At 38.4% G+C, this 25,328-nt stretch overlaps 1 protein-coding gene across 6 annotated transcripts in view; it reads left to right on the forward strand.

The window, feature by feature from the left end:
• Window positions 1–25,328, forward strand: part of CEP112 (centrosomal protein 112) — a 405,933-nt gene that overhangs the window by 247,578 nt on the left and 133,027 nt on the right. The window lies entirely within an intron of this gene.

The following is a 25,328-nucleotide window of genomic DNA, read 5'->3' on the forward strand; positions in this document are numbered from 1 at the left end:
TAGGTTGAGACTAGATTTCAGATCTTTCCTAGGCTGTCTAATAGTCATTTGTAGATTTCACAGTTTTTTTTTATCACAGCTTAACATCAATTATGACATGTTTTCCCAGACTGATATTTCAAATTAAGGAAAGTTTCTTTAGAAGTATATAGTTTTGAAATAAATGTCCATACAAGGTTTACATTTGGGGCTGATTAATATTCCAGGTACAATCTCAACTAATTTGTTCTTTTGTTCTGCAAAAATGTAAATATTTTTATTGGGTAGTAAATGTGAATTGCTATTAATCATAACTATAAATTACCCCATGAGTTCCTTAAAACCAATATATTTTGGGATCAAGACACTTGAAAAGAGTGATTTAAGAATCTTCTGATTCTGTTCAATTTTTTCCACCACTAATTTATCTTTATCTGAGAGTCAGGTTTATCTTAATTTATCTGAAAGTCACATTTTAGCAAACTTTGCCCTTGGCAGCATAGCTCTGAACCGAGAAATAACTAGAAAAAGGTCTCTGAAGAGGCAGAAGTCAGCCTGGCTTCTTGGGGCGCAGCAGGGAGGCTGGTGGGCCTGGAAATGAACGGCCGAGGAGGAGAGGGAGGGGATGCAGTCAGGGAAGAGTGCTCAGGGAGGACCCAGGTCCTAGGTCTGGACCTGGCCGTGGAGAGGGCTCTGCTCTGATCTCCGTGATCGGAGGACGCTTGGCAGGTGTTGAGCAGAGGGGTGACGTGACCTGAGTCACATTTGAATAGGATCTCTGATAATGACACTGAATATAGACTGAATTGAGGGAAAGAAGGAAGTAGGGGGACTAGTTAAAAGGCTATTGCAAGAATTTAAACAAGAGATGATAGAAGCTTGGGCCTGGGCAGTAGCAGTGAGGGCGGTAAAAACTGATCAGATTAAGATTCTGCCCTGGAGCTGAGCTGAACGATTTGCCACTAGTCCAGATAGAAGGAAGGAGAGAGAGACAGGGAGCACAAGAGTAAGTGAGCGGTCAAGAGTGAGTCCAAGGAGACTTTAAGAAGCTAGTGGACAAATAGAGTTACTCTTCGCTGACAGGAAGAAGACTGCAGGAGTAACGGGTTGGGCCATCTGGGACGTGTTCAGGTTGAGAACCTTTTATACTTTTTATACCATCCAGGTCAGGCTGTTTGTGATAATCCCATCAAAGCAGTACAAAATAATAATGTTCTGATGCTAACATATACAAGTTTCAACAATTAGGGAAATTTCCTTCGGTGGAATAGTTGAATTCTCAAACAATAGCAGGTAGAAGAGAGGCTGATGGAGAGTGACTGTGGTGCACCTCTCGTGTTTCCTGGTGACTCTTACACACCTTCCCTTGGCTTCAGTCCTCTCTGCCAACAGTTCAAAGTATTCCTAAGAAAACGCTCTTAAATGGCACAAGTACCAGTGCACCTTGATTTAAGAAAACTGGTCATACCAAAGCCAAACTTATAAAACATACAAGTTAGGCTTTAATTGCCTTGAATTATATATTCATATTTTAAATGCTTCTTTTTAATAGGAGGTGAAAAATTTCAAATACAGGTTTGTGGGAATACACAGAAAAAAAAGCACTGTCCTCAAGGAGATTATAAAATAACAGCAACTACAAGACACACACACACACACACACACACACACACACACACACACACACACAGCTGTTAATGCAAGGTAGAGTGTGAATTGGCTGGTTATTTTTTTAAGGAAATCAAGGAATATTACCCAGAAGGGCTCTCACATGAACTAGAAATAAGTAATATGTAGGATTTTAAGTGGTAGAGATGCAAGATGGCATTCTTAGCCCACGGAAAAACAACAGAAAGAGCAACCAGAAACATTTCTGTGGCCCGGTGGTGAATCAAGGGGAGTAGTTAGCCATCAGGCTGAAATGTAGCGGGGAATCACTGAAAATCTCCGAAGCTGCAGTGAGTATTTTAGCTTCATTGGGCAAACAGTGAGAATCCTTAAAAACTGAAGGATATTAAGCAACGAAGTATCAAGATTCTAAGGATTATTAGGAAAATCTTTCTGCCAGTGTTGGCAAGATGCCCAAGCAGTAGAAGTGTTTGGCGGGGACTGGATCATCACAGGCAAGAGGTCCCTGGGAGCACATCAGGTGCCTGGGGAGTGAGAGTGTAGCAGGGACAGCGGGCCCAAGGACACGTGTGTGAGAGGCGCCCCAGGGACGGCCCTGGTTAGACTTGGTGAGTATGAACACAATTCTCAGTAAACTGGGAATGTAGGAGAACTTCCAGTTTGGGGAAAAAGAAGATATGTTCAGTTAGGGACTGGCTGAGTTTGAAGTGCCATCACTACACCCAGCTGTGATGTTTACTTGCTATTGAAGGGTCATTTGTAAATAATCATAACAGAAGGCAGGACTGGAAAAAAACAGCTGCCTGAGTCCCCCACAGAGAGAGGCTGTTGAGGAGAGGAATACAGAAGGGAAGCAAGCAGTTGTGAAGGAAGGGCCTCCCGAGGAGGTCGGGGAGGAAACGGTTCAGGGAGGGTCGTCAAGGTAAGAGGAGTCGGAGAAGAATGCATTTCCATGGAAATAAAGGAAGAGATTATTTGGAAAGGAAGATTGTCAAGAATGTGACAGAAAACCACAGGAGGGAAGAGGGTGGAGGAAAGGTCACGAGATTTGAAACCGAGCAGTCATTGATGATCTTGGACAGAGCACTGAAAATAAGAGCGTGGACAGAAACATGGTTGTGAAAGATAAGTGAGGGAGTCGCAGGAAGTGGAGATCATTGAATACACTATTGCTTTGGAAAATCTGATATTAAAAGGAAGGTGTAGTTCCAAAGAGCAGCAGGAGCTGAGGAGAGTGTATTTTTAGGCAGAAAATGTCTTGATATACATGAGAAAGGACTAACGGAGAGGAAGAGCTTGGTGGTGCAGAGAACCACAGATAGTTGATGGCTTATGCTCATCGATGAGGGTGTGAGTGCAATTACCACCACGGGCCCACCCTCACCCTTTGGCCACTAGGACCTGCCTGCCTAAGACATCGGTCTGTTCCCGGAACATGCCTGGCTCTCTCCTTTCTCCAGGGCTTTGCACCTGTCACCCCTGTGCCGGGAAACTTCTTCCCCGTTATTTCCTTACGGTCATTCTCCTCCTTACTATTCTGCAGTCCTCCGAGTGTCCGTCCCTGACCTAGCGCCCTGCCTGCCTCTACCGCCTCACCTTGACCTTTTGTGCTCATAGTTCCTATTACTCTTTGAGATCATCTTTTAATTTTTTTCTCTTGTTTGTTTTCTATTTCCTCTCATTAGAATTTAAGCTATTTCCAGGACCTTGTCTATCTTGTTCATTTCCGTCCTGCTAGTGTCTAGAAAACTGGGCACACAGTGGTTGCTCACCTAGTATACATCTGAATGAATGGCACAAGCCATGACTTTCAAGGAGGGAGGAAGAAAGAAGAGAATTAAAAAAATACAAAGGAGGTCTGTGACAGGACTTGAGAAGAGCTTATGTCGGGTAACATCTCCATTCTTAGTAAAGAATCGCAGTAGTCTGCTCAGAGTGAGAAATTTCAATAGTGAAACCCCAGGCTTCAGGCGGAGCAGATAGTTGGAATATGCCAAAAGGAGGAGGATGTAAGAGAATTTGCTCAGGAGGAATTGGAGTTCCTTCTGCAGGTAGAGGAGGGAGCATGGCAATAAGTCTGGAAGAACGGAGTGCTCCTGTACTGAACTGAGAACACAAATGATACAAGAAGATAGGAAGGGGCTTTCAGCATAATAATGTTAGCTTATGTGGATAAATATGCCAAGGAAGTTCATCAGCATTCCAGCAGGGGTTCATCAGAGGTTCAAGCAGTGTCTTGCTGGCAGAGGGGGAGTATGTGGCAGAGACGAGAGGATCAGGTGAGCTAGTGCTTAGTGCCATGAATTTGGTTTTTGTCCAGTTGGTGGAATTCGGCAACCCCGAAGTCCATATGATGGAAAACAAGTTGCTGGGCTCTTGATCTGAAGACTAATTTTTATTTCCAGTTCATAACTGTTTTTACTTAACTAGTAAAAGGAGTTCAGGATTTTCAAATGCAGCGAAGTCCTGGACTGTGAGTTTCCTTGTGAAATACTCGTTTCTAAAAAGGCCCAGGATCTGTGTGATGCCTCATACAAAGTAGGCATTCACAAATGTAAAGTGAGTAAATAAAAGAATGATGATGAATGGGAAATTCAGGGGAACCACTGTGAATGGTAATATGAATAAATAAAAAATTGTCACTGATTCATCCAAATTTGGTTTCAACCCATTATAAATACTTTGGGTAGAACAAGATACATCTTTATATTCAAATACTCATTTGCTTTTTTAGTGTTGTAACTTCCTCCATATTACTTAGTAAGTTAAAGGCATAGAATTAAACTTTTTCAAACATAGTTTCAGTGTTTCTACACAAATTAGTACACATTTGAGTTCTTACTATAAAAACTTGAATTAACACCAGTTCAGTTCAAGCTGGCACAGAATTCCATCGCTGGCCTGCTGTGTCACCGTGCATGTACTTAACTTTTTATCACTGTACCTTATACACATTTTAATGTTTTATCATGTTTAAATAAATCTGCTGAAGGTTAAAATATTTGCTAGCGGTTCAAAATCCAGTCAAAATTGAGGGGTTTAGACATTTCCTTTCATTAAGTATAAAATTGAGTTTCAAAGAAGATAGGAAAATAACATCAGAATAATAAATAATCTAAATGTAACATTCCCTTGGTTCTGGGTTGTTTTAGTAGCATTTACAATGTTATGGTTATAAAAGAACTCCTACGTCCAGAGCCTACCTGAGTGTCCGTCGGCAGCAGTTTAGACCTAGATGATATCTTCAATGGCTTTGAGTTCAGAGAAACATGAAATACCTCCACAAGGTCAAAAAACTTGAAATGCAGAATCCAAGAGAGTAAATGATTGACATTTGCAAAGTGAAAGCTGCTTTTCTAGTCTTTTGAAATCTTTGCAAATCAAATCAAAACAAAGTCCATAAAATATGAACCTTTGAAAAATTAAAGAACATTACTAAGTGATGGTAGTGGGTAATTTTCAGAAGTTTGATTAAAACTTTGGTATTTAAAATTTACCATTGTTTCAGAAATCTATTCAATCTATTTAAAAAATAATCTTTCTTGATGTAGAAGATATTTTAGAAAACACGGAAAATACAGAAGTGTAAAATTCTGTATTACTACTTCCACCTAGAGATAACTAATATTAATAATTAAATGTGTTTGTAAAATTCTTTTATTAACTTAGCTGAGGTCATAAACAGACAGAGTTTTGCTTTTTTAAAAGTTAAGTTATGCTAAGAATATTCCGAGGTCATTTGAAACTTTTTGGAAACACAGGTCTCATCATTTCATGATACTCCATCATACAGATGTAGTATAATTTATTGTGGTATTCCTTTATTTTTAAACATTTAGCTTTTTAAAAAAATTGTCTGAATTGATGCAGAGATTAGCATCTTCATTTGTCAACATTTCCATTTTTTTTTCACTTAGGTTAAGATTCCAGAATTACAGGGTCATATTTCTTTTTCAGAAAGGTTTGCTAATTTATTTTTTTCCCAATAGAATATATGTGTTTTATTTAGCCAGTCCTTAGTATTATTAGTGCTTTTCTTTCATTTCTGGGGTTTTCTTTGTGAAAAACATTATTGTTTTTAATTTGCATTTTTAAGAGTGAGATTGGACATTTATAATAGATTTGTTATTCATATTTCATTTTCTGAGAGCTGCCTGTTCATATCCTTTGTCAGTTTCCCTTCTATTGGGTTTAATGTTTTTCTCATCATCTTACATAAACTCATTTCATATTAAGGGTGAAAAATTATTTTCTTTGCAGCAAATATGTTATTTGCCTTTTAATTTTTATCATTTTATGATATACAACAAATCTTATTTGTATTTAGTGTAATCTGTCTATCATTTCCTTTGCGGAATTCTTCATTGTAAGTAGTTGTTTTAAGCTTCACAGTCTGGCATTTAAAAATATATGAACACATCAAACATCTTCCACACTGTACTCTGCTAAGTAAAAAGCTCTTATGAAATTGACAAAGCACTTACCAACTTGGATTCCTGGTCTGTAATTTTAATGGTATCCGAAGGATTATACTGGAATTCTGCCAGCCTGAAGTTATTAAAAGGCTTTGAGCAACAATTCACCATCTTTTTCAAATTTAAGAAAAGCTCCATATGGCATAATTATTCAAAGCTAGGGTCATAGAAGCTATGAAACCTTTGAAATTTATAATTAAAGGATTAATATTAACTTATGAAGACATTGTCATTTTGGCTTAAAATGAATTTTTAATCTCAATTCTGTTCTTTTTACTTTGATCTTTTCCTGACTTTTTCTTTTGCTAAAAATATGAAGTTTTATGTCTTTAAATTTTTAAATTAAATATTATCCTCACACAGTTCAGATTTATAAAAATTGATTGACAAACAACATCCAGGATAATTTCTATGATATACCACAAATGTTCATGAATTTCAAGTTGGCATTTTCCTCTGAATGTGTAAGCCAGAGCTTGATATAATGGACTATAATGATACCTCTAACTATACCAATAAATTAATTTACAAAGAAAAAATATGCACAAATGGCAACTTAGAAAACTTTGGATGTTTTCATAATTTGAATGTGATGAATTGGTGTTCATTTATATTAAGCTTTGAATTTAAAAGCATCTTCAAATGACCTCCCTTAGAAACTTTCATTGAATGGTGAAAGGAACAATGTCTTGTTTTATACTAAAGCTAAGACTTCTTTTTCTCATTTTGACAACATTTACAAATCCATCCAATCCAAACATTTTAGCTAAATCAGTTTATGTGCGTCCTTGTGTAGCAAGAGGAATTGTGCATTCCTCGGAGACTTAGCTTTACGCCACTCCCCATCTCTTTCCTACTTTCCCTGACGTGAGGCACCTGTTTCACAGTGATTCCATTTAATAAATACTGGAGTAATGTCTGGGGTGTTTGCATATTAAACAAAAAGAGCAAAGTCTCTATCATCATTCATGCTTGAATATTTACACTGTCAAGGTTTTACCATCCCTATCTGAGTGGGGCTGCAAAGCTCAGTACTGACGTGGAGTCATAGGGATAGACGGAAATGGGCTGCTCCCTGCTGAACGGCTTTCACTGTTTCTCAGAGAGCCTTTTGCTGTTGCTCCCTCTGCCTCTTTGCTGAATGCTAAAGGGCACTCCTATTTTCTGGCAATCTGAGAAGCAAATCAATAGCTGAACTTCAAAGTCTAGTTTTCTAGGCCTAAACAACTATGTTTTACTTGGAGAAAATTAAAAGTCAGTGTTTTTTATGTTATGTTATGATTATTTCAAAATAAAATATAGGATTATAAATGATTCATTGTTTATTTTAAAGTAAATATTTAAAATTTACAAGATTAATCCTCCCTTGTCATTTTCCAGCCTAACTTTCTAATATTCAAGTTGCACCAGCGTGAATGGGAATTCTGCCATTCACCAGAAGTTGTTGGTTTTATCCTTTGGACTTTCTTAAGGGAAAGCATTTCTACCTAGAGTAAAGGAAAAATCTCTTAGTTTCATGCAGCAAAAGATAGAAATTTGACTTGAGAAGCTACTGGAAGTAGATCAGTTTATTTACCATCTTCAGAGATTGATATCCAGGCAGAGAATTGGGAGCAAGTGCCCAAAGACTTTTGTGTGTGTATTCATTTTGTTTGTATGGGTTTTTTGGTTGGTTGTGTGTGTGTGTGTGTGTGTGTGTGTGTGTGTGTGTGTGTGTGTGTGTGTGTGTGTGTGTGTGTGTGTGTTGTGTGTAAGGTTAGTACTAATAATTGTCCAATCCTTTTGATCCTTTTGGCTTTATAGTCAAGCATATAGGAGTTTTACTGGACAGTGCATTTTTTCATAACACTGAAGAAAAATTTTTTAATGTATTTCATTAGTGCCTTCATCAATGATGAAATCATTACAAAGAATAACAGAAGTAATACTTCATGGTGCTATCTGGGTAGTTTACCATAAATAGGGGGCCCCTACATCCCAATTTGCCCAGAAACATCCTAGTTTGCACCTGTTGTCCCAGGATCCTGTACAGTTTAGCATTTTTCCCAGCCCCTTTCACTCAAACATGCCCTAGCTTACATGTAAGTTATATGGTTACCCTACAAGGAAGGTGCTTTTTATGTAAAGGAGGCATCTTTTCTCTATATCCTATGACTTAGTTATTGAATATTATAATGGTGACTACATAGATTTTTTTTTGGTATCATTAATCTACAACTACATGAGGAGCATTATGGTTACTAGACTACCCCCATCACCAAGTCCCCCCCACTTACCCCATTACAGTCACTGTCCATCAGCGTAGTAAGATGCTATAGAATCACTGCTTGTCTTCTCTGTTGTACAACCCTCCCCGTGACACAGATTTTTGATGAGTACTTTTTTGACAGTAATATTGAACTTAGGTTATAGATAACTAGACACTAATTATTTTAATATTCCATCTAGCCTTTGCTGATGTTTTTTCTATACCATGCCAACATTTCAGTAGCATTTTATGCACTTAGATCAAAAGTATTTTCTTTTTTTTTTTTTAAATAATTATTTTTTATTGAAGGGTAGTTGACGCACAGTATTACATTACATTAGTTTCAAGTGTACAACACAGTGGTAGAACATTTATATACATAATTCTAGGTTCCAGCTATCACCCTACCAAGCTGTTACTATATCTTGACTATATTCCTTATGCTATACATTACATCCCGGTTACTTATTTATTTTACCATTGGAAGTCTGTCCTTTTTTTTTTTTTTTTTTGTGAGGGCATCTCTCATATTTATTGATCAAATGGTTGTTAACAACAATAAAATTCTGTATAGGGGAGTCAATGCTCAATGCACAATCATTAATCCACCCCAAGCCTAATTTTCGTCAGTCTCCAATCTTCTGAGGCATAACAAACAAATTCTTACATGGAGAACAAATTCTTACATAATGAATAAGTTACATAGTGAACAGTACAAGGGCAGTCATCACAGAAACTTTCGGTTTTGCTCATGCATTATGAACTATAAACAGTCAGTTCAAATATGAATACTCATTTGGTTTTTATACTTGATTTATATGTGGATACCACATTTCTCTCTTTATTATTATTATTTTTAATAAAATGCTGAAGTGGTAGGTAGATACAAGATAAAGGTAGAAAACATAGTTTAGTGTTGTAAGAGAGCAAATGTAGATGATCAGGTGTGTGCCTGTAGACTATGTGTTAATCCAAGCTAGACCAGGGCAATAAAACATCCACGTATGCAGAAGATTTCTCTCAGAACAGGGGCGGTGAGGTTCTAAGCCTCACCTCTGTTGATCCCCAATTTCTCACCTGATGGCCCCCCTGCGACTGTGCCTGTCTTAGGTTGTTCCTCCCTTGAGGAATCTTACCCGTCTCTGGCTAACCAGTCATCTTCCGGGGCCATACAGGGAAATATGAAGTTGGTAAGTGAGAGGGAAGCCTTATTGTTTGAAAAGGTTAGCTTTTTACTTCTTTGCATATTTATGCCCTGTGGCTTCTATGCCCAGCATTTGTCTTGAGGTATCTTTACCACTTGGAAGAATTATGATACTCGGTAAATTTGATATGAGGCACGAATTCTATTTAAGGGTTGTAATTAGGAAGGAAGAAGAAAAGCTATAGAAGTAGCAGAAGGAAGAAAACATGGGAAGATTGATTATTTCTTTGACATATCTTCTTGTAGAGTAACTTCAGCATGTATAGGTTTTAAGCTACTACTTAAATTGCGCACACACATTAACATAATAGGAGTATAGTTACATAACCAAAGCATATCTGTAATTACCAGCCATCTCCAGTGAAACCCAGAAAACCAGTTAGGCACCTTAGGCATTTGTGAAAACTTATCTATGATATGGTGGATATTGTCCAACTGAACTTGAACAGTCTGAGAGAAATCAGACAAATTAAAACAACCCATTCCTGGGGGCTGTTCACATCCCATATGTTCTTTTAACAGTAAATAGTCTGTAGTTGTAAGACTTTGGAGCGCTACAATTTGCACTTCTCCAAATTCTTGGTTGAGTTCCAACAGTATAGATCCAGTCAAATTTGTTGTTTTACTGTATGCACAGGCCAGCTTAGATATCTCCTTCCTCATTCCCATGGCAAGTCCAGGAACTGGTGGGATGAGTGCATCTACAGCTGTAGCAGTGCGTGGATCTTTGTTGGGGTTTTTTGATGATCATCTTCTGGCATGAGTCTTCCAGAGAGTGCAGATGTTGGAAGTTCTTTTTCATATCGTATCTTAGTTCATTTTCGGGGTAGCCCAATTAGGCTTTGATCCTCTGTATAAACACAAACAGACCCTTTGCCTACACTTTTATATGCCCTTTATACCCTTGTGTAGAACTCGTTGGAGGTTACCACACAGGAACTGCCCTTTTTTTTTTTTTTTGCTTTGTTTTTGGTATCACTAATCTACACTTAAATGACGAATATTATGTTTACTAGGCTCTCCCCTATACCAGGTCTCCCCTATAAACCCCTTTACAGTCACTGTCCATCAGCATAGCAAAATGTTGTAGAATCCCTACTTGCCTTCTCTGTGTTGTACAGCCCTCCCTTTTCTCCTACCCCCCCATGCATGTTAATCTTAATACCCCCCTACTTCTCCCCCCCTTATCCCTCCCTACCCACCCATCCTCCCCAGTCCCTTTCCCTTTGGTACCTGTTAGTCCATTCTTGAGTTCTGTGATTCTGCTGCTGTTTTGTTCCTTCAGTTTTTCCTTTGTTCTTATATTCCACAGATAAGTGAAATCATTTGGTATTTCTCTTTCTCCATTTGGCTTGTTTCACTGAGCATAATACCCTCCAGCTCCATCCATGTTGCTGCAAATGGTTGAATTTGCCCTTTTCTTATGGCTGAGTAGTATTCCATTGTGTATATGTACCACATCTTCTTTATCCATTCATCTATTGATGGACATTTAGGTTGCTTCCAATTCTTGGCTATTGTAAATAGTGCTGCAATAAACATAGGGGTGCATCTGTCTTTCTCAAACTTGATTGCTGCGTTCTTAGGGTAAATTCCTAGGAGTGGAATTCCTGGGTCAAATGGTAAGTCTGTTTTGAGCATTTTGATGTACCTCCATACTGCTTTCCACAATGGTTGAACTAACTTACATTCCCATCAGCAGTGTAGGAGGGTTCCCCTTTCTCCACAGCCTCGCCAACATTTGTTGTTGTTTGTCTTTTGGATGGCAGCCATCCTTACTGGTGTGAGGTGATACCTCATTGTAGTTTTAATTTGCATTTCTCTGATAATTAGCGATGTGGAGCATCTTTTCATGTGTCTGTTGGCCATCTGTATTTCTTTTTTGGAGAACTGTCTGTTCAGTTCCTCTGCCCATTTTTTAATTGGGTTATTTGTTTTTTGTTTGTTGAGGCATGTGAGCTCCTTATATATTCTGGACATCAAGCCTTTATCTGATGTGTTATTTTCAAATATATTCTCCCATACTGTAGGGATCCTTCTTGTTCTATTGATGGTGTCTTTTTCTGTACAAAAGCTTTTCAGCTTAATATAGTCCCACTTATTCATTTTTGCTGTTGTTTTCCTTGCCCGGGGAGATATGTTCAAGAAGAGGTCACTCATGTTTATGTCTAAGAGGTTTTTGCCTATGTTTTCTTCCAAGAGTTTAATGGTTTCATGGCTTACATTCAGGTCTTTGATCCATTTTGAGTTTACTTTTGTATATGGGGTTAGACAATGGTCCAGTTTCATTCTCCTACATGTAGCTGTCCAGTTTTGCCAGCACCACCTGTTGAAGAGACTGTCATTTCGCCATTGTATGTCCATGGCTCCTTTATCAAATATTAATTGACCATATATGTCTGGGTTAATGTCTGGATTCTCTAGTCTGTTCCATTGGTCTGTGGCTCTGCTCTTGTGCCAGTATCAAATTGTCTTGATTACTATGGCTTTATAGTAGAGCTTGAAGTTGGGGAGTGAGATCCCCCCTACTTTATTCTTCTTTCTCAGGATTGCTTTGGCTATTCGGGGTCTTTGTTGTTTCCATATGAATTTTTGAATTATTTGTTCCAGTTCATTGAAGAATGTTGCTGGTAGTTTCATAGGGATTGCATCAAATCTGTGTATTGCTTTGGGCAGGATGGCCATTTTAACGATATTAATTCTTCCTAGCCACGAGCATGGGATGAGTTTCCATCTGTTAGTGTCCCCTTTAATTTCTCTTAAGAGTGACTTGTAGTTTTCAGAGTATAAGTCTTTCACTTCTTTGGTTAGGTTTATTCCTAGGTATTTTATTTTTTTTGATGCAATTGTGAATGGAGTTGTTTTCCTGATTTCTCTTTCTGTTGGTTCATTGTTAGTATATAGGAAAGCCACAGATTTCTGTGTGTTGATTTTGTATCCTGCAACTTTGCTGTATTCCGATATCAGTTCTAGTAGTTTTGGGGTGGAGTCTTTAGGGTTTTTTATGTACAGTATCATGTCATCTGCAAATAGTGACAGTTTAACTTCTTCTTTACCAATCTGGATTCCTTGTATTTCTTTATTTTGTCTGATTGCCGTGGCTAGGACCTCCAGTACTATGTTAAATAACAGTGGAGAGAGTGGGCATCCCTGTCTAGTTCCCGATCTCAGCGGAAATGCTTTCAGCTTCTCGCTGTTCAATATAATGTTGGCTGTGGGTTTATCATAGATGGCCTTTATTATGTTGAGGTACTTGCCCTCTATTCCCATTTTGCTGAGAGTTTTTAACATGAATGGATGTTGAACTTTGTCAAATGCTTTTTCAGCATCTATGGAGATGATCATGTGGTTTTTGTCTTTCTTTTTGTTGATGTGGTGGATGATGTTGATGGACTTTCGAATGTTGTACCATCTTTGCATCCCTGGGATGAATCCCACTTGGTCATGGTGTATGATCCTTTTGATGTATTTTTGAATTCGGTTTGCTAATATTTTGTTGAGTATTTTTGCATCTACGTTCATCAGGGATATTGGTCTGTAGTTTTCTTTTTTGGTGGGGTCTTTGCCTGGTTTTGGTATTAGGGTGATGTTAGCTTCATAGAATGAGTTTGGGAGTATCCCCTCCTCCTCTATTTTTTGGAAAACTTTAAGGAGAATGGGTATTATGTCTTCCCTGTATGTCTGATAAAATTCCGAGGTAAATCCATCTGGCCCAGGGGTTTTGTTCTTTGGTAGTTTTTTGATTACCGCTTCAATTTCGTGGCTGGTAATTGGTCTATTTAGATTTTCTGTTTCTTCCTGGGTCAATCTTGGAAGGTTATATTTTTCTAGGAAGTTGTCCATTCCTCCTAGGTTTCCCAGCTTGTTAGCATATAGGTTTTCATAGTATTCTCCAATAATTCTTTGCATTTCCGTGGGGTCCGTCGTGATCTTTCCTTTCTCGTTTCTGATACTGTTGATTTGTGTTGACTCTCTTTTCTTCTTAATAAGTCTGGCTAGAGGCTTATCTATTTTGTTTATTTTCTCGAAGAACCAGCTCTTGGTTTCATTGATTTTTGCTATTGTTTTATTCTTCTCAATTTTATTTATTTCTTCTCTCTTTATTATGTCCCTCCTTCTGCTGACCTTAGGCCTCATCTGTTCTTCTTTTTCCAATTTTGATAATTGTGACATTAGACCATTCATTTGGGATTGCTCTTCCTTTTTTAAATATGCTTGGATTGCTATATACTTTCCTCTTAAGACTGCTTTTGCTGTGTCCCACAGAAGTTGGGGCTTAGTGTTGTTGTTGTCATTTGTTTCCATATATTGCTGGATCTCCATTTTGATTTGGTCATTGATCCATTGATTATTTAGGAGCGTGTTGTTAAGCCTCCATGTGTTTGTGAGCCTCTTTGCTTTCTTTGTACAGTTTATTTCTAGTTTTATGCCTTTGTGGTCTGAAAAGTTGGTTGGTAGGATTTCAGTCTTTTGGAATTTACTGAGGCTCTTTTTGTGTCCTAGTATGTGGTCTATTCTGGAGAATGTTCCATGTGCACTTGAGAAGAACGTGTATCCTGTTGCTTTTGGATGTAGAGTTCTGTAGATGTCTGTTAGGTCCATCTGCTCTACTGTGTTGTTCAGTGCTTCCGTGTCCTTACTTATTTTCTGCCCGGTGGATCTATCCTTTGGGGTGAGTGGTGTGTTGAAGTCTCCTAGAATGAATGCATTGCAGTCTATATTCCCCTTTAGTTCTGTTAGTATTTGTTTCACATATGCTGGTGCTCCTGTGTTGGGTGCATATATATTTAGAATGGTTATATCCTCTTGTTTGACTGAGCCCTTTATCATTATGTAGTGTCCTTCTTTATCTCTTGTTACTTTCTTTTGAAGTCTATTTTGTCTGATATTAGTACTGCAACCCCTGCTTTCTTCTCACTGTTGTTTGCTTGAAATATGTTTTTCCATCCCTTGACTTTTAGTCTGTACATGTCTTTGGGTTTGAGGTGAGTTTCTTGTAAGCAGCATATAGATGGGCCTTGCTTTTTTATCCATTCTGTTACTCTGTGTCTTTTGATTGGTGCATTCAACCCATTAACATTTAGGGTGACTATTGAAAGATATGTACTTATTGCCATTGCAGGCTTTAAATTCGTGGTTACCAAAGGTTCAAGGTTAGCCTCTTTAGTATCTTACTGACTAACTTAGCTCGCTTATTGAGCTGTTATATACACTGTCTGGAGATTCTTTTCTTCTCTCCCTTCTTATTCCTCCTCCTCGATTCTTCATATGTTGGGTGTTTTGTGCTGTGCTCTTTCTAGGAGTGCTCCCATCTAGACCAGTCCCTGTAAGATGTTCTGTAGAGGTGGTTTGTGGAAAGCAAATTCCCTCAGCTTTTGTTTGTCTGGGAATTGTTTAATCCCACCGTCATATTTGAATGATAGTCGTGCTGGATACAGTATCCTTGGTTCAAGGCCCTTCTGTTTCATTGTATTAAATATATCATGCCATTCTCTTCTGGCCTGTAGGGTTTCTGTTGAGAAATCTGGCGTTAGCCTGATGGGTTTCCCTTTATAGGTGACCTTTTTCTCTCTAGCTGCCTTTAACACTCTTTCCTTGTCCTTTATCTTTGCCATTTTAAGTATTATGTGTCTTGGTGTTGCCCTTCTTGGATCCTTTCTGTTGGGGGTTCTGTGTATTTCCGTGGTCTGTTCGATTACTTCCTCCCCCAGTGTGGGGAAGTTTTCAGCAATTATTTCTTCTAAGATACTTTCCATCTCTTTTCCTCTCTCTTCTTCTTCTGGGACCCCTATAATACGGATATTTTTCCTTTTGGATTGGTCACACAGTTCTGTTAATATTGTTTCATTCCTGGAGATCCTTTTGTCTCTCTCTATGTCAGCTTCTATGCGTTCCTGTTCTCTGATTTCAATTCCATCAATGGCCTCTTGCATTCTATCCATTCTGCTTATAAACCCTTCCAGAGTTTGTTTCATTTCTGCGATCTCCTTTCTGGCATCTGTGATCTCCCTCCGGACTTCATCCCATTTCTCTTGCGTATTTCTCTGCATCTCTGTCAGCATGTTTATGATTCTTATTTTGAATTCTTTGTCAGGAAGACTGGTTAGGTCTGTCTCCTTCTCTGGTGTTGTCTCTGTGATCTTTGTCTGCCTGTAACTTTGCCTTTTCATGGTGATAGGAATAGTCTGCAGAACTGGGACGAGTGACGGCTGGAAGGACTTCCTTTCTTGTTGGTTTGTGGCCCTCCTCTCCTGGGAGAACAGCGGCCTCTAGTGGCTTGTGCTGCGCAGCTGCGCGCAGACAGGGTTTCTGCTTCCTGCCCGGCTGCTATGGAGTTAATCTCCGCTGTTGCTGTGGGCGTGGCCTGGCTCGGGCAGCTACTCCAAAATGGTGGAGTCGCGTTGGAGCAGGAGCGGCTGGGAGGCTATTTATCTCCGTAAGGGGCCTCCCTGCTCCCTGCAGCCCAGGGGTTAGGGTGCCCAGAGATCCCGGATTCCCTACTTCTGGATTAAGTGTCCCGCCCTGCCCCTTTAAGACTTCCAAAAAGCACCCGCCAAAACAAAACAACACCCACCAAAAAAAAAAAGAAAAAAAAAGTTTTTTAATTAAAAAAAAAAAAAAAGTTTTTAATTAAAAAAAAAAAAAAAAAAAGGTGGTCGTTCGTTTTTCTTTATTCTCCGGTGCCAGCCTCAGGCCTCTGCTCACCGGTCTTGCTGCCCTGTTTCCCTAGTATTGGGGTCCCTATCCCTTTAAGACTTCCAAAAAGCGCTCGCCAAAACAAAACAGCAAAAAAGCTAAAAAAAAATGGTCGCGCGCTTTTCTTATGTCCTCTGTCGCCCAGCCTCCAGTGCCTGCTCACTGTTCTTGCTGCCCTGTTTTCCTAGTATCGAGGGCCCTGCACTCTGGCCCGGATGGCTGGGGCTGGGTGCTCGGCAGTCCTGGGCTCCGTCTCCCTCCCGCTCTGCCTGCTCTTCTCCCGCCGGGAGCTGGGGGGAGGGGCGCTCGGCTCCCGCGGGGCCGGGGCTTGTATCTTACCCCCTTCGCGAGGCGCTGGGTTCTCTCAGGTGCAGATGTGGTCTGGATATTGTCCTGTGTCCTCTGGTCTTTATTCTAGGAAGGGTTGTCTTTGTTATATTTTCATAGATATATGTGGTTTTGGGAGGAGATTTCCGCTGCTCTACTCACGCCGCCATCTTCCGCCCCTCCTAAAAAAGTATTTTCTACTTATCAGGAGACTCAAGGAAGCTGGAGTGAAGGCCTAGACCTCCTTCTTCAGACTCCTGCCTCCTTTGGTTAGAGGCTTTCTGGGAAGGGAGAGCAGAGGTGAGCTGATGGGCAGTAGGTGTTGGTGCTGAGTGTCTGAGGTTGCAGAGGGGTCAGAGAGCACAGTGCAGTAGAAGAGCTCAGGGCTAAAGGTCAAGTCTTATTCTAACCATTGTTCATAATGGAAGGGAGGCAATTGTTCCCTGTAGGATGGAATTTCCTAATTCAATATTGAGAGGATTAAATTAATAATAAAAAATGGTCAAGTAATTTAACTAAACTGAATTGAATACATTATGGAGCACAGTAAAAAAATAAAATAAAATTAGAGAAAGTACATGACCAGAAAAAAGTACATGCACTTTGGCCTAAATAAACCTCTTCAGCCTCATAACAGTCAGGGAAATACTAAGAAAAACAAGATACCATTTTTCACATATTGGATAAACAAATTATTTTAAATGATATCCAGTATCATTTTAATTAGTAATACCAAAAGCAAGGGTGAAGTTAATAAATACTCTAAAATGCTTTTAGTGGGCATGTATATTGGTACAACCTTTCCGAAAGCCTTTGGTAATCTCTACTAGGGACTTCTAAAATATTCCTCTCTTTTGATTTAGTACTCTACTCCTTGTTTAGCATCATATCAATACCAAACCCTCTACAAACAAATTAATCTCACTTATGAATATTGGAAACGTTTTAAATAAAATACTAGGCAGAAGTATCAAAGTATCTACTAGCTCATTTAAAACATCATACATCATGGCCATATGGGTTTTATTACAGAAATAAAAAGATGGTTTGATAGTTTGTTGTTAGGAATGCTATTAATATGATTCATTATATTGATGAGTCAAAGAGAAAAATTGTGTATGGTCTTCTCGATATTCATCAGGGTGAGTCTAAGATGCTGTAAAAACAAACCTCAAAACACAGTGGTTAAATGAGATCAGGTGTTTCGCTCTTGCATAACCATCCAGAGGTATCAAGGTGGCCTAGGGGTGGAAGTAAAGGGTTCTGTTCCGCTAGATCATTCAGGAACCCACGCTGGCTGGTGGCATGGCTTTATCATCTTCATTATGGACCTTCCATCTCTGCATTAAAGGCTGCTGTTCCCCTTGTCACCATTTCTCAATCAGCAGCAAGAGGGAAAAAGAAGAGGGCAAGTGATTTCCTTTTCAGGAAGTGCAGTTGTTTGCTGTGCACTGCTAATGGCAGTTGTGCATCATCCTCACTCACATTCCACTGGAGCAATCTCAGTTCTGGGCCACACTTCGGGACTTGCTAGCATGAAGAGCACTGAACGTTGTGGGGAGATTACTATTTAAAAGAAGAAGTAGAAGGGTGGATGCTGAGGGTCAATCTGCAGGAGTGGCACTCGTACCACTTTCAGCATTTGATACCTCTTTTGTGTGTAATGGTCCTAAACACTTGGCATAGCAATGTACAAAACAGGCAGATATTCCTGCTCCTTGGAGCTTACGCTGCAACAGGAGAGACAGACTGTAAGCAGTGAACATACTATATAAGTGGCCTATCTAGAATTTTTAGAAGGGTCTGAGTGCCATTGAATATGAAGTGATAGAGAAGATTAGGGGAGATTCTGAAATACTGGAGTTGGGGCCATTTAAATAGTGTGGTCAAGGTTGGCCTCATTGAGAAGGTCAATGTGGAGGAGCTGAGTTAGCTCTGTAGACATTTGGAGGAAGACATGTCTATAGAGCAAAGAGTCAGTGAAAGACCCCAAAGTGGGAGCCTGGCTGGCATGGTTAAGGAACAGCAGGGCAGCTGGGGTGGAGGGAGTGGAGGAGACAGGGAAGAGAAGTCCGAGATGCGGTTTGAGGGATGCCAAGGGTTCTGATCATACAGGGCCTTTGGGGCTACTGCACGGCCTTGAACTCTGAGTAGTGGAAGAACCTTAGGGTACTGTGTGAAGGAGTGCTGTGGTCTTATTTAGGCTTGAAGAGATCATTCCAGCAGTGTGAAAACAAGAGTGGAAAACCCCTGAGAAAGGGTCCTGCAGTGATCCAAGCGGGAGACGGTGGGGCTCAGGCCGCGGCGGCACCGCCCGAGGGGGTCAGCTTCTGGGCATATTTTAGAGTTGGAGCCAACATGATTTCTGAGGGATTTGATATGGGATGTGAGACCAAGAAAAAGTAAACCATAGACAAGCTTACACATGGGGGGAAAATGGAAAATATGCCAGTTCATTTCTCTGCAGGATGGGATTCTATGTGATTTTTAATTGTAAAGTTCAGTTTTTTCTAAATGTTCTGTATTATAACCACTTTGTAAGCTGAACGCTGATATACACAATCACCACCTAGTTATACTGTTGCCCTGCCTGTAAACCCTACAGCATCTAAAGCTTGCTTTCCCTTTTCTGCCCCTGGGAGAACAGAGTCCCAGAAAAAAGGGTGTGCTGGCCCTCGGCCCTGCCTTTACATTGGCTGACGTCAGAAACTGAGCAGTGTGATTGTCGTGTCACTAGCCCTCCTCAGCCCTGCCTGAGAGGTGGGGGTTCTCAGATACCCAGGCCCAAGTCATCTTTCTCTCTGGCAGGGAGGCCGTGCCTTTATTGGTGTCAAAGAAAACAGAAACTTTGCCTGCCTGCAGCCTGTCCATAGGGCTCTCATCTTGCTTCTGCGGCCTTAGTGGGGGCGGAAGGAAATGTGCGTCCTCTGACTTTGGACTCCTCATCTCCCAAGGAAAGCAACGGCCTGGGTCTGACAGGGGTAAAGGAAGACCCCATTCCTCCTTTTCTACCTTTCCCTTCTTTCCCTCTTATTTATTTTAATTCCTTTAATTTTTTAGTGTACAATTCAATGGCATTAATACATTTAAATTGTGCAGCCATCACTATCATACATCTCTAGAACTTCCTTCGTTTTGTAAAGCATAAACTGTACCCATTGAACACTATCCCCCTACTTCCTCCTTCCCCCAGGCCCTGGAAAACCACCATTCCACCTCCTGCCTCTCCATCTGAGGACCCTAGGCGCCCCATATGAGTAGAATCAAACAGTATTTATCTTTGTGTGACTGGTGTATTTCACTTAGCATAATGTCTTCACAGTTCATCTATGTTGTAACATATGTCAGAATTTCCTTTTTGCAAAAGGCTGATTAACATTCCCTTGTATGTATATGCCACATTTTGTTTATCCATTCATCCTGTCAGTGGATACTTGGGTCGCTTCCACCTTTTGTCTATTGTAAATAATGCCGCTATGAATATGGGTGTACAAATATCTGAGTTTCTGCTTTCAGTTATTTTGGGTGTATATGGCATTGCTGGATCACATGGTAATTCTATTTTATTTTTCTGAGGAACCCTTCATACTCTTTTCTATAGCTGCTGTACCATGAACATTCCCATCAACAGTGCATAAGGGTTCCAGTTTCTCTGCATCATTGCCAAAACTTGTTTTCAGTTTGCTTGTTTTTGCTTTAATAATAGCAATCATAATGAGTATGACGTGGTATCTTCTTTTACCTTTCTGCCTTCCCTACCACACACACAGTCTGTGCTGTGCCCATCCCAAAGGACGCCCTTGTCCACAAGGACATTCTCCCTTCACGGCTTCACCCATGTTTTTCTCTCTGCCTGGAATATCTGGTGAATTCGTTATCCTCATTCAGAGATCTTACCTGCCCCTTCGTATACCAACTCAGGAGAAGTCAGGCTCTTTCCTGTACACCTGTAACTCTTCATGCATTCCTCTCTTTTTAAAATGCTTTTTATGAAGATATAATTTACATACAAATTATCTGTAATTCTGAAAATTTTGACAAACCATCACCACAATCAAAATACAGAACTGTTGCATCACCCCATATATTCCCTCCCAGACCCTTTTTGTCAACCCCATTTCTTCCCCTTACCCTAATTCCTGGTAGCCACTCATCTGTTTTCTTTAACTATGGATTTACCTTTTCTGGAATGTCATATAAATGAATTATTCATATTGTCTTTTGAATCTGGTTTCTTTCCCTTAGCATAATGCATTTGAGATTCCTTCATGTTGCTGTGTATAACAGTAGTCTGTTCTTTTTTATTGCTAATATTCCATTGCACTGATGTACCAACATTTGTTTAACCATTCTCCTGTTGAGAAATATTTGGGTTGTTAAGCATTCACATAAAGGTTTTGTGTGAACATATGTTTCATTGCACTCGAGTAAGTAGTAAGGAGTAGGATTGCTGAGTTGTATGTTAAATATATTTTTTAATTTGTTAGAAATTGCCAAGCTATTTTCAAAAGTGTCTGCATCATTTTGTATTCCCATTCGCAATGAATGAGTTCCAGTTGCTTTGCACCTTCACCAGCACTTCATGTTGTTGAATCTGTAATGTTATTTTAGCCATTTAATTCTCATATCTTGTTGCATGAGTATTTCCCTAATAGCTAATAATGTTGAGCATCTTTTAATGTTAGTCATTTGAATATCTTCCTTGGTAAAATGTCTATTTAGATGCTTTTCCAATTTTATATTCAGTTTCTTTTCCTTTCTTTTCTTTTTTTGAATTTTGAGAGTTCTTGATATATTCTGGATACAAGTCCTTTATAAGATACATGATTTGCAAACACTTTCATAGTCGCTTAACTTTCCATTCTTTTAACAATGTCTTTCAAAGAGCAGGAATTCTGGATTCTTATATAGATCAATTTTCCTTCGTCCCCTTATAGATCATACTTTTGGTATCTTTTCTAAGAAATTTTTGCCTAACCTAAGGTCACAAAGATTTTCTCCCATCTTCTAGAAGTTTTGTAGTTTTGAGTTTTATGTTTAAGTCTGTGGTCCATTTTGAGTCCATTTTTGTGAATGATGCAAGGTATTAATTCAATTTTTTCAACACTACTTGTTGGAAGACTATCCTTTCTCCATTAGATTGTCTTTGCAGCTTTGTTGAAAATCAGTTGGCCATATATGTGTGCATACTATTGAACTCTAATTTTGTTCCACTGATATATTGCATCCTTTTCCCACACCACACTGTTTTGATTTTATAGAAAGTCTTTTATAGCAAGTCTTGGAGAACAGGTAGTATGAGTTGTCCAACTTTGTTCTCCTCCAAAATTATTTTGCCTATGGTAATTCCTTTGCTTGTCTGAGAATCAGCATATTATTGTCTACACAAAAATCATGCTGGGATTTCTAAAACATTATATTGAATCTATTTCTCAATTAGAAGAAAATTGAAATCCTAATGATACTGAGTCTTCCACTCCATGAACATAGACTACCTTGCCATTTACTTAGGCTTTCTTTAATTTCTTTCATCGTTGTTTATAGTTCTCAGTATATAGATTTTTGCACTTATTTCTTAGACGTACACCTAATCATTTCATTTTTTTTGAAGTTTAATTCCCAATTGTTTGTTGGTAATATATAGAAATACAATAGATTTTTTTTATATTAAGCTTGTGTCCTGTGGCCTTTCTAAGCTCACTTATTACTAGTCAGTTTTTTTTGCAAATTCTTTGGGATTTCTACATAATCAGATAAATACCTGTTTTTTAATAGTTTTCCTTATGAGGAATTTTATTAATTTTGTTGTAATGAAACAGCATATATAAACATTATATTTCTCACAATACTGTATTTCATCACTAGACTGGTGAATTTTAGAAAATGACCTCAAAACAAATGTAACATATGAAGAATAAATGAGATCACATCAATCAGAGAATATGAATATAATATATGAAAGCAGAAGCAAGTTTATTTTGTTGTGTCCTATGAGATATATAAGTTTTTAAAAAATAACAATAATTTACACAAACATATGATAGGCAAAGTGATATTTTTAAATATCCCTTTTTAACGTACAAGTTATTCTTGATCTTGACTCTCCAAATTAACCATTCTTTTTAAAAATCAAAATGGTTTAATAATGTTTTAAAGTAATATAGTTTATGCATATATTCTAAATATTACATTGGATTGAGAGCTTGTACTACTTAAATATTACAAAATTTTTGCCAATACAACAATATTGAAATCAGGACCAAAATATTTTTTCCTGCACACATATTAAAACATTGGTGAAAAAGAAACCATTGTTTGTGATATGTCATTCTCAGTGAATGAATGACCTTTTTATAAGCAATATTACTTTGGTAGTTGAGAAGATTTTTTTAAAGTATTGGAATATCCAAGCTGTGTAGAAAATCTCTTTAACTCCCATATTTTAAATTCTATTCCCCTCAAAATTATTTTATTTCCCTTAATTGATTCAGTACATTATTAAGAGTTTATTTTGACTTTATATTCTGATATAACCAACTCTCTCTCGAGAAAGAAGACATATATATATCCTGAGATGTATGCCTCAAAAAGTTACTAATATGTATCCATATAAATATAGCCACAATTTATAGTACACTAATCATTTTTAATAATTGTAGAAGCTATGTCATTGCACTTATGGCTGAAACACTAGTTAACCAGCCAGGTATAGAATATTGCATAATATTTGTTGTATTTTTCAGAATGTATTACAAATTATTATTGAAGAAAAGAAAAGCTACAATTTTAAGTGTGTGCAGATGTGAATTTTGGCTAACAGAACTGTTTTTAATATTCATCTATGATATTTTCTTGGCAAAGAAAGTGGACATTTGTTCCCACTGCATGAATTTAACAGGTCAGTAGACATCCTAGGAATACTCTAAGGAAGCAACCCTGGGTCATGGAAAATACCTTATAAAACATCGGTATCTTTGAATATTATTGGTGATAGTTGCTTATGTTACTGCGCATTTCATATTATTGTTGAATGAGGAATTTTAACAGATTTTAAATGAGCTTTTAAAGATTTATAATTTAGGCCTATTTTCTATTAACTATTGCAATTCTAATATGGAGGATGATGTTTATTCAGCCCAGACTACTTTATTAAGTTGAAGAAAGTATCATACATTTTAAAGACTTCATGAGAACAAGAAATTAGAATTGCTGTATTTAGATCATCAACTAATGGTCCTTTTAATCCTATATTTGGTGTCTAATGGCACAAAGAGGAAAAAAATGGGTAGTATGGACTTCCAAATCTCTAGTGTCCTTAATAATTTGTGGGTAAATGAGTCAAAATATATTTAACAAGCATTTACTGTATACTTAGCTCAGTGCCAATCATAAAAAGGAATATAACTTTGTCCCTGCTTTCTGGAAGCCTTTATTATTACAGTGATAATGAGAAATGCAAGCATAAAAGAACTTTAAAAACTATATAATTATGCATAATAAAATTGTAGATTAGGACAATGCTGGGAAATCTGAAAAGGTCTGTAGTAATCAGAGGATATTTTATGGAGGAGGTGGTCCTCGAAGTACAGTATTTGAATTGGCACTAGATATGAAGAATTTTCGGACGCAGTCCAAGGGGATAAAATGGGAAGCTATGAGTTTAGGTCAAATTGGGAGAATGTCAAACAGGAATTATTAAAAACTACTTTAAAAAATTTGAAGATGACTTTGAAATTTTTTTATTTTTAAACTTTACATTTACCAGAAAGTAGCAAAAATCATACAGAGTATTTCCATACATCCTTCACCCAGCTTTCCCCCATTACAACATATTATTACCCATAGGACAGTCATTCATACTGGGAAATTAACGTTGGTAAAATACATTTACATTGGTAAATAACTATAGACTTTAGATCATTAACTAATGGTCCTTTTAGTTGAATTTCACCAGTTTTTCCACTAATGCTTTTGTTGTTGTTGTTCAGGATCCAACCCAGGATCTCCCGTTGCATTTAGTTGTCGTATTTTTTAGTCTCCTCCAATCTGTGACAGTCTTAGTCTTTCCTTATTTTTTATGACCTTGACACTTTTTGAAGAGTACTGGTTATTTTGTAGACTGCTTCTCACTTCGGGTTTGTCTAGCGTTTTTTCATTAGATTGAGGTTATGCATTTTTGGCGGGAATACTACAGAAGTGGTCTTGTGCCGTTCTCAAGTGTATTATATCAAGGGGTGCATGATATCAAAATATGTTATTGTTGGTGACATTAACATTGATTACATGGAATTTTGCGGAATGCAGTGGAATGTTGTGCAATAGCGTGAAATGTGGTTTAAGATGACGCAATAGAGGGTTCCTGACTGGTTTATTAGCGAATGCTGCCTTCTTAGATGCAATGGAACGCAACAGAACGTTGTGGAATGTTACAGAATGGAGTGAAATGTTGTGGAATTGAGTTGAATGGGGTGTAATGTGAAGCAATAGACGGTTCCTGGGTGGTTTGGAAGCGAATGGGGACTTCTTTGACGGAATGGAACGCAATAGAACGTGGTGGAATGTTGCAGAATGGAGTGGAATGTTGTGGAATGGAGTCGAATGGAGTGTAATGTGATGCAATAGACGGTTCCTGAGTGCTTTATTAGCGAATGGTGCCTTCTTTGACACTATGGAATGCAAGAAAACGTTGTGAAATGTTGTGGAATGGGGTGCAATGTGACGCAAGAGAGGGTTCCTGAATAGGGCTTGGGATATATGCCAGGTTTCTCCA

This window comes from Manis pentadactyla, chromosome 4 (assembly GCF_030020395.1).
Source record: "Manis pentadactyla isolate mManPen7 chromosome 4, mManPen7.hap1, whole genome shotgun sequence".
Lineage (NCBI taxonomy): Eukaryota > Metazoa > Chordata > Mammalia > Pholidota > Manidae > Manis > Manis pentadactyla.